The sequence below is a fragment of the Scyliorhinus torazame genome, chromosome 1 (genome assembly GCF_047496885.1).
Source record: "Scyliorhinus torazame isolate Kashiwa2021f chromosome 1, sScyTor2.1, whole genome shotgun sequence".
Taxonomy (NCBI): Eukaryota; Metazoa; Chordata; class Chondrichthyes; order Carcharhiniformes; family Scyliorhinidae; genus Scyliorhinus; species Scyliorhinus torazame.
This window is the reverse complement of record NC_092707.1, coordinates 349,593,966-349,604,292: the sequence shown is the minus strand read 5'-3', so window position 1 is coordinate 349,604,292 and position 10,327 is coordinate 349,593,966.

The following is a 10,327-nucleotide window of genomic DNA, read 5'->3' as shown; positions in this document are numbered from 1 at the left end:
TCCACACTGCCAAGAATTTTACCATTAGCCCAGTACTCTGTATTCCTGTTACTCCTTCCAAAATGAATCACCTCAAACTTTTCTGCATTAAACTCCATTTGCCACTTCTCAGCCCAGCTCTGCAGCTTATCTATGTCCCTCTGTAACCTGCAACATCCTTCCGCACTGTCCACAACTCCACCGACTTTAGTGCCATCTGCAAATTTACTCACCCATCCTTCTACGCCCTCCTCCAGGTCATTTATAAAAATAACAAACAACAGTGGCCCCAAAACAGATCCTTGTGGTACACCACTAGTAACTGAACTCCAGGCTGAACATTTCCAATCAACCACCACCCTCTGTCTTCTTACAGCTAACCAATTTCTGATCCAAACCGCTAAATCACCCTCAATCCCATGCCTCCGTATTTTCTGCAATAGCATACCGTGGGGAACCTTATCAAACGCTTTAATGAAATCTATATACACCATGTCAACTGCTTTACCTTCATCCACCCATTTGGTCACCTTCTCAAAGAACTCAATAAGGTTTGTGAGGCACGACCTACCCTTCACAAAACCGTGTTGACTATCCCTAATCAAGTTATTCCTTTCTAGAAGATTATAAATCCTATCTCTTGTAATCCTTTCCAAGACTTTGCCTACAACAGAAGTAAGGCTCACTGGTCTATCGTTATGGGGATTGTCTCTACTCCCCTTCTTGAACAAGGGGACAACATTTGCTATCCTCCAGTCTTCTGGCACTATTCCTGTAGACAATGACAACATAAAGATCAAAGCCAAAGGCTCTGCAATCGCCTCCCTAGCTTCCCAGAGAATCCTAGGATAAATCCCATCCGGCCCAGGAGACTTATCTATTTTCACACTTTCCAGAATTGCTAACACCTCCTACTTATGAACCTCAATCCCGTCTCGTCTAGTTGCCTATATCTCAGTATTCTCCCTGACAACATTGTCCTTTTTCCTGTGTGAATACTAATGAAAAATATTCATTTAGCGCCTCTCCTATCTCCTCGGACTCCACGCACAACTTCCCACTACTGTCCTTGACTGGCCCTACTCTTACCCTAGTCATTCTTTTATTCCTGACATACCTATAGAAAGCTTTAGGGTTTTCCTTGATCCTACCTGCCAAGGACTTCTCATGTTCCCTCCTGAGTCTTCTTAGCTCTCTCTTTAGGTCCTTGCTGGCTAACTTGTAACGCTCGAGCGCCCTAACTGAACCTTCACGTCACATCTTTATATAAGCCTCCTTCTTCCTCTTGACAAGTGATTCAACTACTTTAGTAAACCACGGTTCCCTCGCTCAACCACTTCCTCCCTGCCTGACAGGTACATACTTAACAAGGACACGCAGTAGCTGTTCCTTGAACAAGCTCCAGATTTCAATTGTGCCTATCCCCTGCAGTTTCCTTCCTCATCCTATGCATCCTAAGTCTTGCCTCATCGCATCATAATTGCCTTTCTCCCAGATATAACTCTTGCCCTGCGGTATATACCTATCCCTTTCCATCATTAAAGTAAACGTAATCGAATTGTGGTCACTATCACCAAAGTGCTCACCTTCCTCCAAATCTAACACCTGGCCTGGTTCATTACCCAATACCAAATCCAATACGGCCTCGCCTCTTGTTGGCCTATCTACATACTGTGTCAGGAAACCCTCCTGCACACATTGGACAAAAACTGACCCATCTAAAGTACTCCAACTATAGCGTTTCCAGGCAATATTTGGAAAGTTAAAGTCCCCCATAACAGCTACCCTGTTACTTTTGCTCCTATCCAGAATCATCTTTGCAATCTTTTCCTCTACATCTCTGGAACTTTTCAGAGGCCTATAGAAAACTCCCAACAGGGTGACCTCTCCTTTCCTGTTTCTAACCTCAGCCGATACTATCTCAATAGATGAGTCCTCATCAAACGTCCTTTCTGCCACCGTAATACTGTCCTTGACTAACAATGCCACACTTCCCCCTCTTTTACCACCTTCCCTGAGCTTACTGAAACATCTAAACCCCGGAACCTGCAACAACAATTCCTGTCCCTGCTCTATCCATGTCTCCGAAATGGCCACAACATCGAAGTCCCAGGTACCAACGCATGCTGCAAGTTCACCCACCTTATTCCAGATGCTCCTGACGTTGACGTCGACACACTTCAAACCACCTTCCTGCCTGCAACACTCCTGCAACTTTGAAACCTTACTCATGGCCTCACTTCTCTCAACCTCCTGTACACTGGAGCTACAATTCAGGTTCCCATCCCCCTGCTGAATTAGTTTAAACCCTCCCGAAAAGCATTAGCAAATTTCCCCCCCAGGTTATTGGTACCCCTCTGGTTCAGGTGTAGACCATCCCGTTTGTAGAGGTCCCACCTACCCCAGAATGAGCCCCAATTATCCAGGTATCTGAATCCCTCCCTCCTGCACCATCCCTGTAGCCATGTGTTAAACTGTTCTCTCTCCCTGTTCCTCATCTCGCTAGCACGTGGAACGGGTAACAACCCAGAGATAATGGGCAGGACTCTCCGACCCCCCGCCGGATGGGAGAATCGCCGGGGGTCGGCATGAATTCCCCCCGCCGTCCTCCCAATTCTCCCGCCCCCCAAAAATCGGCGTGGCATGAGTCGCGCCGCCCACCTCGGAGAATGGCGGGGTCCGGCGCGACTCAATGGGCCCCTGGGCTGTCCGGATTCTCCGGCCCGCGATGGGCCGAAGTCCAGCCCGTTCTGTGCCGGTCCCGCCGGCGTAAATTGGAGTTGATCCCTTACCGGCGGGACCTGGCAGCACGGGCGGGCTCCGGGGTTCATGGGGGGTCTAGGGGGGATCTGGCCCCAGGAGTTGCCCCCACGGTGGCCTGGCCCGTAGTCGGGGCCCACTGATCCGCGGGCAGGCCTGTGCCGTGGGGGCACTCTATTCCTACCCGCTGGCCATGTAGGCCTCCGCATTGGCCGGCGCGAAAGTGAACCCCCCCTGCGCATGCGTGGGGAAGATGTCAGCAGACGCTGATGCTCCCGCGCATGCGCGGACCCGCGCCGGCCGGCGGAGTCCCTTCGGCCCCGGCTGGCGGGGTGCCGGCAGGCGGGGCGCAAATCACTCCGGCGCCATCCTAGCCCCTGAAGGTGCGGAGGATTCCGCAACTTTGGGGCGGCCCGATGCAGGAGTGGTTCCCGCCACTCCACTGCGCCGTTTCTGCCTGCCCCGCTAATTCCCGGAGAATCCCACCCCATAACTCTGTTTGTTCTAGCTCTAAGATTCCACCCTAGCTCCCTGAATATCTGCCTTACATCCCCATCCCTTTTCCTACCTATGTCGTTGGTGCCTATGTGGACTACGACTTGGGGCTGCTCCCCCTCCTCCTCAAGGATCCTGAAAACACGATCCGAGACTACTGTGTCAGCAATCGTGGTCATTGGGTTGGAGCTTTGCCCACTTGTAGCGATTTTTGGGGATTCGCATGTGCCGGAAACCCGGACAGGGCAAATGTCCTGGCCTTTGCCTCGCTTGTGACAAAAGGCAGATCCTCTTGGGCTGGAGGTCCACTACACCGCCAAGCGTCTCGGCGTGGCAGGGTGACCTGCTGGAGTTTTTGCACCTTGAGAAGGTAAAGTATACCATGAGAGGGTGGGTGGAAGGGTTTTACAATAGATGAGTTGGTCACTGTTAGCTGTTAGGGGTGGAGGGGATAGGGTGTGTGTGGGGTGGGGCGTGTTTAGTGGTGATGCTATTGCATTGTAAGGGGAAGGGGGGGGTTCTTACTGTTTGGCTGTTATAAAATGGTTAAAAATTATTAAAATATTTCCACAGAAAAAAAGAATTTCAGCTGTCTACAATTATAAATAATGGACAGCAAAAAAGGACATCTCGTCAAGCCATTCAAATGACATTAACCACAAAAGCAGTTTAGAAATTTAATTTGATCTTTGGGCAGGTATTACAGTATTGATGTAATTCCAAGTTAGCCATTATCTTTGTAATACATCTGCACTCATAGGTGTCATTCTAATCAATTTTGGGCCTATTTTCTATTTGCACCTCTCCTGACAGATCCTGGCAGTCGACACACCATTGTATGAGAATATCCACTCTAAAGAATCAATGAAACATAACCACCGTGATGCAGTCATGATCAATAGCTGATTATAGCAGAATAATTGTTCTTTAAGGAACTTGAGTGACGGCCTCAACATTCAGGGCGCTGGAAAAGCAGAGGTAAGAAGATCAATGATGGGCAAAGCAAGAGGGTTGATTAGGAAACATCAGTCTTGGATTTTGATGGTCAATAGATGACAGGTGGCAGGGAAGATCAGAAAAATTGTTGAACCCCACAGTAAAGATGACCACAGGGCGTATGGGAGAAAGTGGAGATTGTCATGATATGAAGACACACACATAACGATATACAGACAAGCAGCTAATGGACACAGAGAACAGGACATGACCAATAAGCAGGCAGGACACTCAGGGGTGGGATCTGACTATAAAAGACACGAGGCACTCACACTCTGCCTCGTTCCACTGATGAACATCTAGAGAGTCAGTCAAGGGTGTTATTACAATCTCACACCTCCACCACGTGGCTAAGAGCTAGTCTGGTAGAGTAACCACACTTAAGTTAGCAGAGAGTCGAACTCACAGAGAACTCTGCTAACTGTGCTATTAGTTCAATAAACCTAATTGAACTAACTTCAAGGTCTGGAGTATCTTTTGGTTAAAGCTGCATCCAGTTGCAGCCAGTGTTAGTCCAGTGTACCGAACACGACTTGATACCAGGAGACTACTAATTTAAGGTGGCTTACCACAGTCCATTCCGTGACGACCAGCAAATGTACCACGGAGAAGATTCAGGCTCCTCGCCAGCTCAGGTATGAATGTAGGCGGGGAAACTGAACAGGGTAAAGATGCTGTGGAGGGCTTTAATGACGGTGGCAGCTGTCATGTCAGGACAGGGGATAGCGAAAGGGAACCGGGAGTACTCGTCAATCATGTTTAAGAAATACGTGTTGCGGTCGGTGGAGGGAAGGGGCCCTTTGAAATACACGCTGAGGCGTTCAAAGGGGCGGGAAGCCTTCACCAGGTGTGCTTTCTCTGGCCTGTAGAAGTGCAGCTTGCACTCCGCGCAGATTTGGCAGTTTCTGGTTACGGCCCTGACCTCCTCAATGGAGTAGGGCAGATTGTGGGTTTTAACAAAGTGGAAGAACCAGGTGACCCCCGGGTGGCAGAGGTTGTCGTGGAGGGTCTGGAGTCTGTCTACTTGTACACTGGCACAAGTGCCGTGGGACAGGGCATCAGGAGGCTCGTTGAGCTTCCCGGGATGATACAAGATCTCGTAATTAAAGGCGGAGAGCTCGATCCTCCACCGTAAGATCTTATCATTCTTAATTTTGCCCCGCTGTGCATTGTCAAACATGAAGGCTACCGACCGTTGGTCAGTGAGGAGAGTGAATCTCCTGCCGGACAGGTAATGCCTCCAATGCCGCACAGCTTTGACGATGGCTTGGGCCTCCTTCTCGACGGAGGAATGGCAGATTTCTGAGGCGTGGAGGGTGCGTGAAAAGAAGGCCACGGGTCTGCCCGCCTGATTGAGGGTGGCAGCCAGAGCTACGTCTGATGCGTCGCTCTCAACCTGGAAGGGGAGGGATTCATCGATTGCGTGCATCATCGCCCTGGCGATGTCTGCTTTGATGCGACTGAAAGCCTGGCGGGCCTCTGCCGATAGGGGAAAAACTGTGGACTGGATTAGTGGGCGGGCCTTGTCCGCATAATTGGGGACCCACTGGACGTAATAAGAAAAGAAGCCCAGACAACGTTTCAGGGCCTTGGGGCAGTGGGGGAGGGGAAACATGCGTTCGGGATCTGGGCCTATGATTCCATCATGCACTGCATAGCCGAGGATGGCTAGGCGATCGGTGCTAAACATGCATTTGTCCTTGTTATAGGTTAAGTTAAGGATTTTTGCAGTATGGAGGAATTTGGGGAGGTTGGTGTCGTGGTCCTGCTGGTCGTGGCTGCAGATGGTGACATTGTCGAGGTACGGGAACATGGCCCGCAGACTGTACCGGTCAACCATTCGGTCCATCTCCCGTTGGAAGACCGAGCCCCATTTGTGACACCAAAGGGAACACTTAGAAAGTGCTTGAGCCGCCCATCTGCTTCGAATGCAGTGTATTTGCGGTCGTCCGGCCGAATGGGGAGCTGGTGGTAGGCTGATTTAAGGTCTACTGTGGAGAAAACCTTGTATTGCGCTACCTGGTTGACCATTTCAGATATGCGGGGGAGAGGGTACGCGTTGCGCTGCGTATAGGGGCAGCACGGTAGCATTGTGGATAGCACAATTGCTTCACAGCTCCACGGTCCCAGGTTCGATTCTGGCTTGGATCACTGTCTGTGCGGACTCTGCACATCCTCCCCGTGTGTGCGTGGGTTTCCTCCAGGTGCTCCGGTTTCCTCCCACAGTCCAAAGATGTGCAGGTTAGGTGGATTGGCCATGCTAAATTGCCCTTAGTGTCCAAAATTGCCCTTAGTGTTGGGTGGGGTTACTGGGTTATGGGGATAGGGTGGAGGTGTTGACCTTGGGTAGGATGCTCTTTCCAAGAGCCGGTGCAGACTCGATGGGCCGAATAGCCTCCTTCTGCACTGTAAATTCTATGATAATCTATGATGATGATATGTGTTGATGGTCTGACTGTAGTCTATGACCATCCTATGTTTCTCCCCGGTCTTTACAACCACCACTTGAGCTCTCCAGGGGCTGTTGCTGGCCTCGATAATGCCTTCCTTTAGTAACCGTTGGACTTCCGACCTAATGAAGGTCCGGTCCTGGGCACTGTACCGTCTGCTCCTGGTGGCGATGGGTTTGCAATTGGGGGTAAGGTTTGCAAACAGGGAAGGCGGCTCGACCTTGAGGTTCGCGAGGCTGCAGACAGTGAGGGGGGGAAGGTATGGGTTCGCCGAATTTGAACGTTAAACTTTGCAGGTTACACTGGAAGTCCAGTCCTAGGAGTGTGGCAGCGCAGAGATGGGGGAGGACGTAGAGTCGGAAGTTATTGAACTCCACACCCTGGACCATGAGATTGGCTATGCAGTACCCCCGGATCTCCACAGAGTGGGACCCAGAGGCCAGGGAGATCTTTTGTTTAATCGGGTGTACAGCAAGGGAGCAGTGTCTTACCGTATTGGGATGGATGAAGCTCTCCATGCTCCCAGAGTCAATCAAGCAGGATGTCTTGTGCCCCTTGATGAGTACCGGTTGAAAGCATTTGGGGCCGAGACTGGTCCAGTGTCACTGAGGCAAGTTGTGGCAGAAGCTAAGAGATCTCGTCGGGCGATACACAGCCACCCGAGTCGGGGTCCTGAGACGTCATCCAAGATGGCTGCCCCCATGAATCACACATGGCCTGTGAGGAGAGGAATGGCAGCGGGCCCAGTTTGCCTGTGGAGACAGCGGCGGCCGACCGAGCCTGGCATACTGCCACGAGATGCCCCTTCTTCCCGCAGCTCTTGCAGATTGCGGATCGGGCCGGGCAGCGTTGCCGGGGGTGTTTGTTTTGCCTGCAAAAATAGCATCGGGCCCCCCCCATCCCGGGTTTCCTAGCTGCCGCACTGCACAAGCTTGTGGGGAATTTAGGGGTGCGTTGGAATCGGCCGCGGGTGGGGTCCACCCTGTCCATGTGGGTACCGCGCGGTCTGGGCATTGCGGGAGGCTACATATAGGGAGTGCGCAAGTTTCCGTGCCTCTTTAAGCCCAAGCGTGTCTTTTTCCAGCAGTCGCTGGTGGATTTTAGAGGACAGCATGCCCACAACAAAAGCATCCCGTATTAAGAGATCAGTGTGGTCATTGGCTGAGACTTGTGGACCGTTACAGTTTCTACCTAACACTAACAATGCGCGGTAAAAATCGTCCAGTGATTCCCCTGGGATCTGCCGTCTGGTAGCGAAACGATGCTGAGCGTATACCTGATTCACAGTGCGGATGTAGTGCTCTTTTAACAAAGTCATTGCGTCCTCGAAACCGTCCGCGTCTTCGATAAGCATGTAGATTTCTGGGCTCACCCTTGAGTGGAGGACTTGCATTTTCTGTTCCTCCGTGGGGGTAGTTGGGGCCGTCCTGATGTACCCGTTGAAACATGCCAGCCAATGTTTAAAAGTTGCTGCTGCATTTGCTGCGTGGGCGTTGATTTGTAGACACTCTGGCTTGATGCGGAGAGCAGCCATTCTTCAATTTTGTTCATTAAATTGATGCACAATCAATCACTACTGAAGCGAGATTGTAGTCCAATTGAAGGCTTTAATGAACAAGTAGTTACCCCAGCAGCTCCGGTACAGAATGACTGCTGTGGGTGAAACACAGACTTTTATGCTCCGCCTGCTGGGCGGAACCAGCAGGCAGGTTCCACCACTCATACTACAGCATAAGGTGCATCCCACCTAGGTGCCGCAATACCCCTAATACAGCCTACCACAAGGGCGACCTGACGGTGGTTGATGGTATCCTCCTCAAACTGGACCGGATTGTAAGAGTTTGGTGCTCCGTCAAATCCATGAGGGCCACCTGGGTGTGGAAAAGTGCAGACGCCGAGCCAGGCAGGCTGTCTACTGGCCCGGGATCAGCCAGGACATCGCGAACATGGTCCTTAACTGTGCGACCAGTCAACGCTTCCAGCCAGCGCAGAGTAAGGAGACACTCCAGCAGCATGAAATCGAAACCTCTCCGTGGTCCAAGGTTGGTATCGACCTCTTTCATGCAAATGGTCGTGATTACGTGTTAATCATTGATTACTTTTCCAATTACCCTGAAGTCGTGAAGCTCTCAGACCTCACATCTTGGACCGTCATCAAGCCCTGTAAGGAGACGTTCTCCAGGCATGGTATCCCACTCACTGTCATGAGTGACAATGGCCCGTGCTTCAGCAGCCATGAATGGTCTCTGTTTGCCCAGTCGTATCAGTTCAAACACGTCACTTCCAGCCCACACTATCCGCAGTCAAACGGAAAAGTTGAGAAAGGGGTGCACATAGTGAAAAAGCTCATCTGCAAGGCCGTGGATTCTGGGCACCGATCGCGGGCCACCCCACATTCCAGGTAAAGCCCGGTGCAGGATCCCCCCTCGCCCCTCCACAGGCCGCCCCCCCCCCCCCCCAGCGTTCACGCACCGCCCACGACTGCAGCGACCAGGTGTGGACGGCGCCGGGGGGAACCCGCCGTTTTGGCCTGGCCGCTCAGCCCATCCGGGCCTCAGAATAGCGGGGGTGCCGGAGAATCGCCATTTTCGGTGTCTCCGGCGATTCTCCGGCCTGCGGCCCGCGAAACCCGACCGGGCTGTTCCCGCCGCTTGGGAGAATCGCGGGAGGGCGTCGGACCGGCGTCCCTGGAAATTTTAGCGGCCCAGGCGATTCGCCCAACTGGCGTGGGAGTGGAGAATCACGCCCTCTGTGTCTGACATCCACCTTGCGCTGCTTGTGTACAGGGCAACCCCACTGTCCACTGGCATGTCGCCGGCTCAACTCCGGATGAACAGGGACCTGTGAACGACACTTCCAGCCATACACGTGCCCAACCTGGATCACCTCCCGGTGCTGCAGAAGGTGCAGCAACTCCGAGACCGGCAGAAACAGGGCTATGATGCTCATGCCACCGACTTGCCCGTGTTATCCCCATCAGACACTGTTCGGGTCAAAATCCCTGATGGAGGCTGGTCAGCTCCAGCTGTCATTGTTTGACAGGCTGCCCCCCGCTCGTATGTTGTGCGTCTGGCTGATGGTTCTGTTGTGCGACAAAACAGATGGGCACTGCGCAAAGTTGCCTGCCCGCAACCGCTTTCTTCTCCATTTTCTTCTGTAGTTTTGCCAACTCCTGATACCTCGACTCACGAGGCCACCAGCCAGGCTTCAATCCCGCCCATCAAGGTGCTGTCGTCCCCATCACCACCTCTCCGGCGGTCGACCAGGATCAGGCGCAAGCCACAGAGACTGGACTTATGAACATTTGTTCTCTTTGCTATGTTCTGTGTTCTCACATTAGACAGCTGTTTTCACATGTACATATGTTCACATCCACTGCATGTATATATGTTAATATTGGCCTATTCTTGTAAATATGTTCACATATGTCATCCAAACATAAAAAAAAGGGGGATGTCATGATATGCAGACACACATATGATGATATACAGACAAGCAGCTAATGGACACAGAGAACAGGACATGACTAATAAGCAGGCAGGACACTCAGGGGTGGGATCTGACTATAAAAGACACGAGGCACTCACACTCCACCTCTTTCCACTGATGAACATCTAGAGAGTCAGTCAAGGGTGTTGTTACAATCT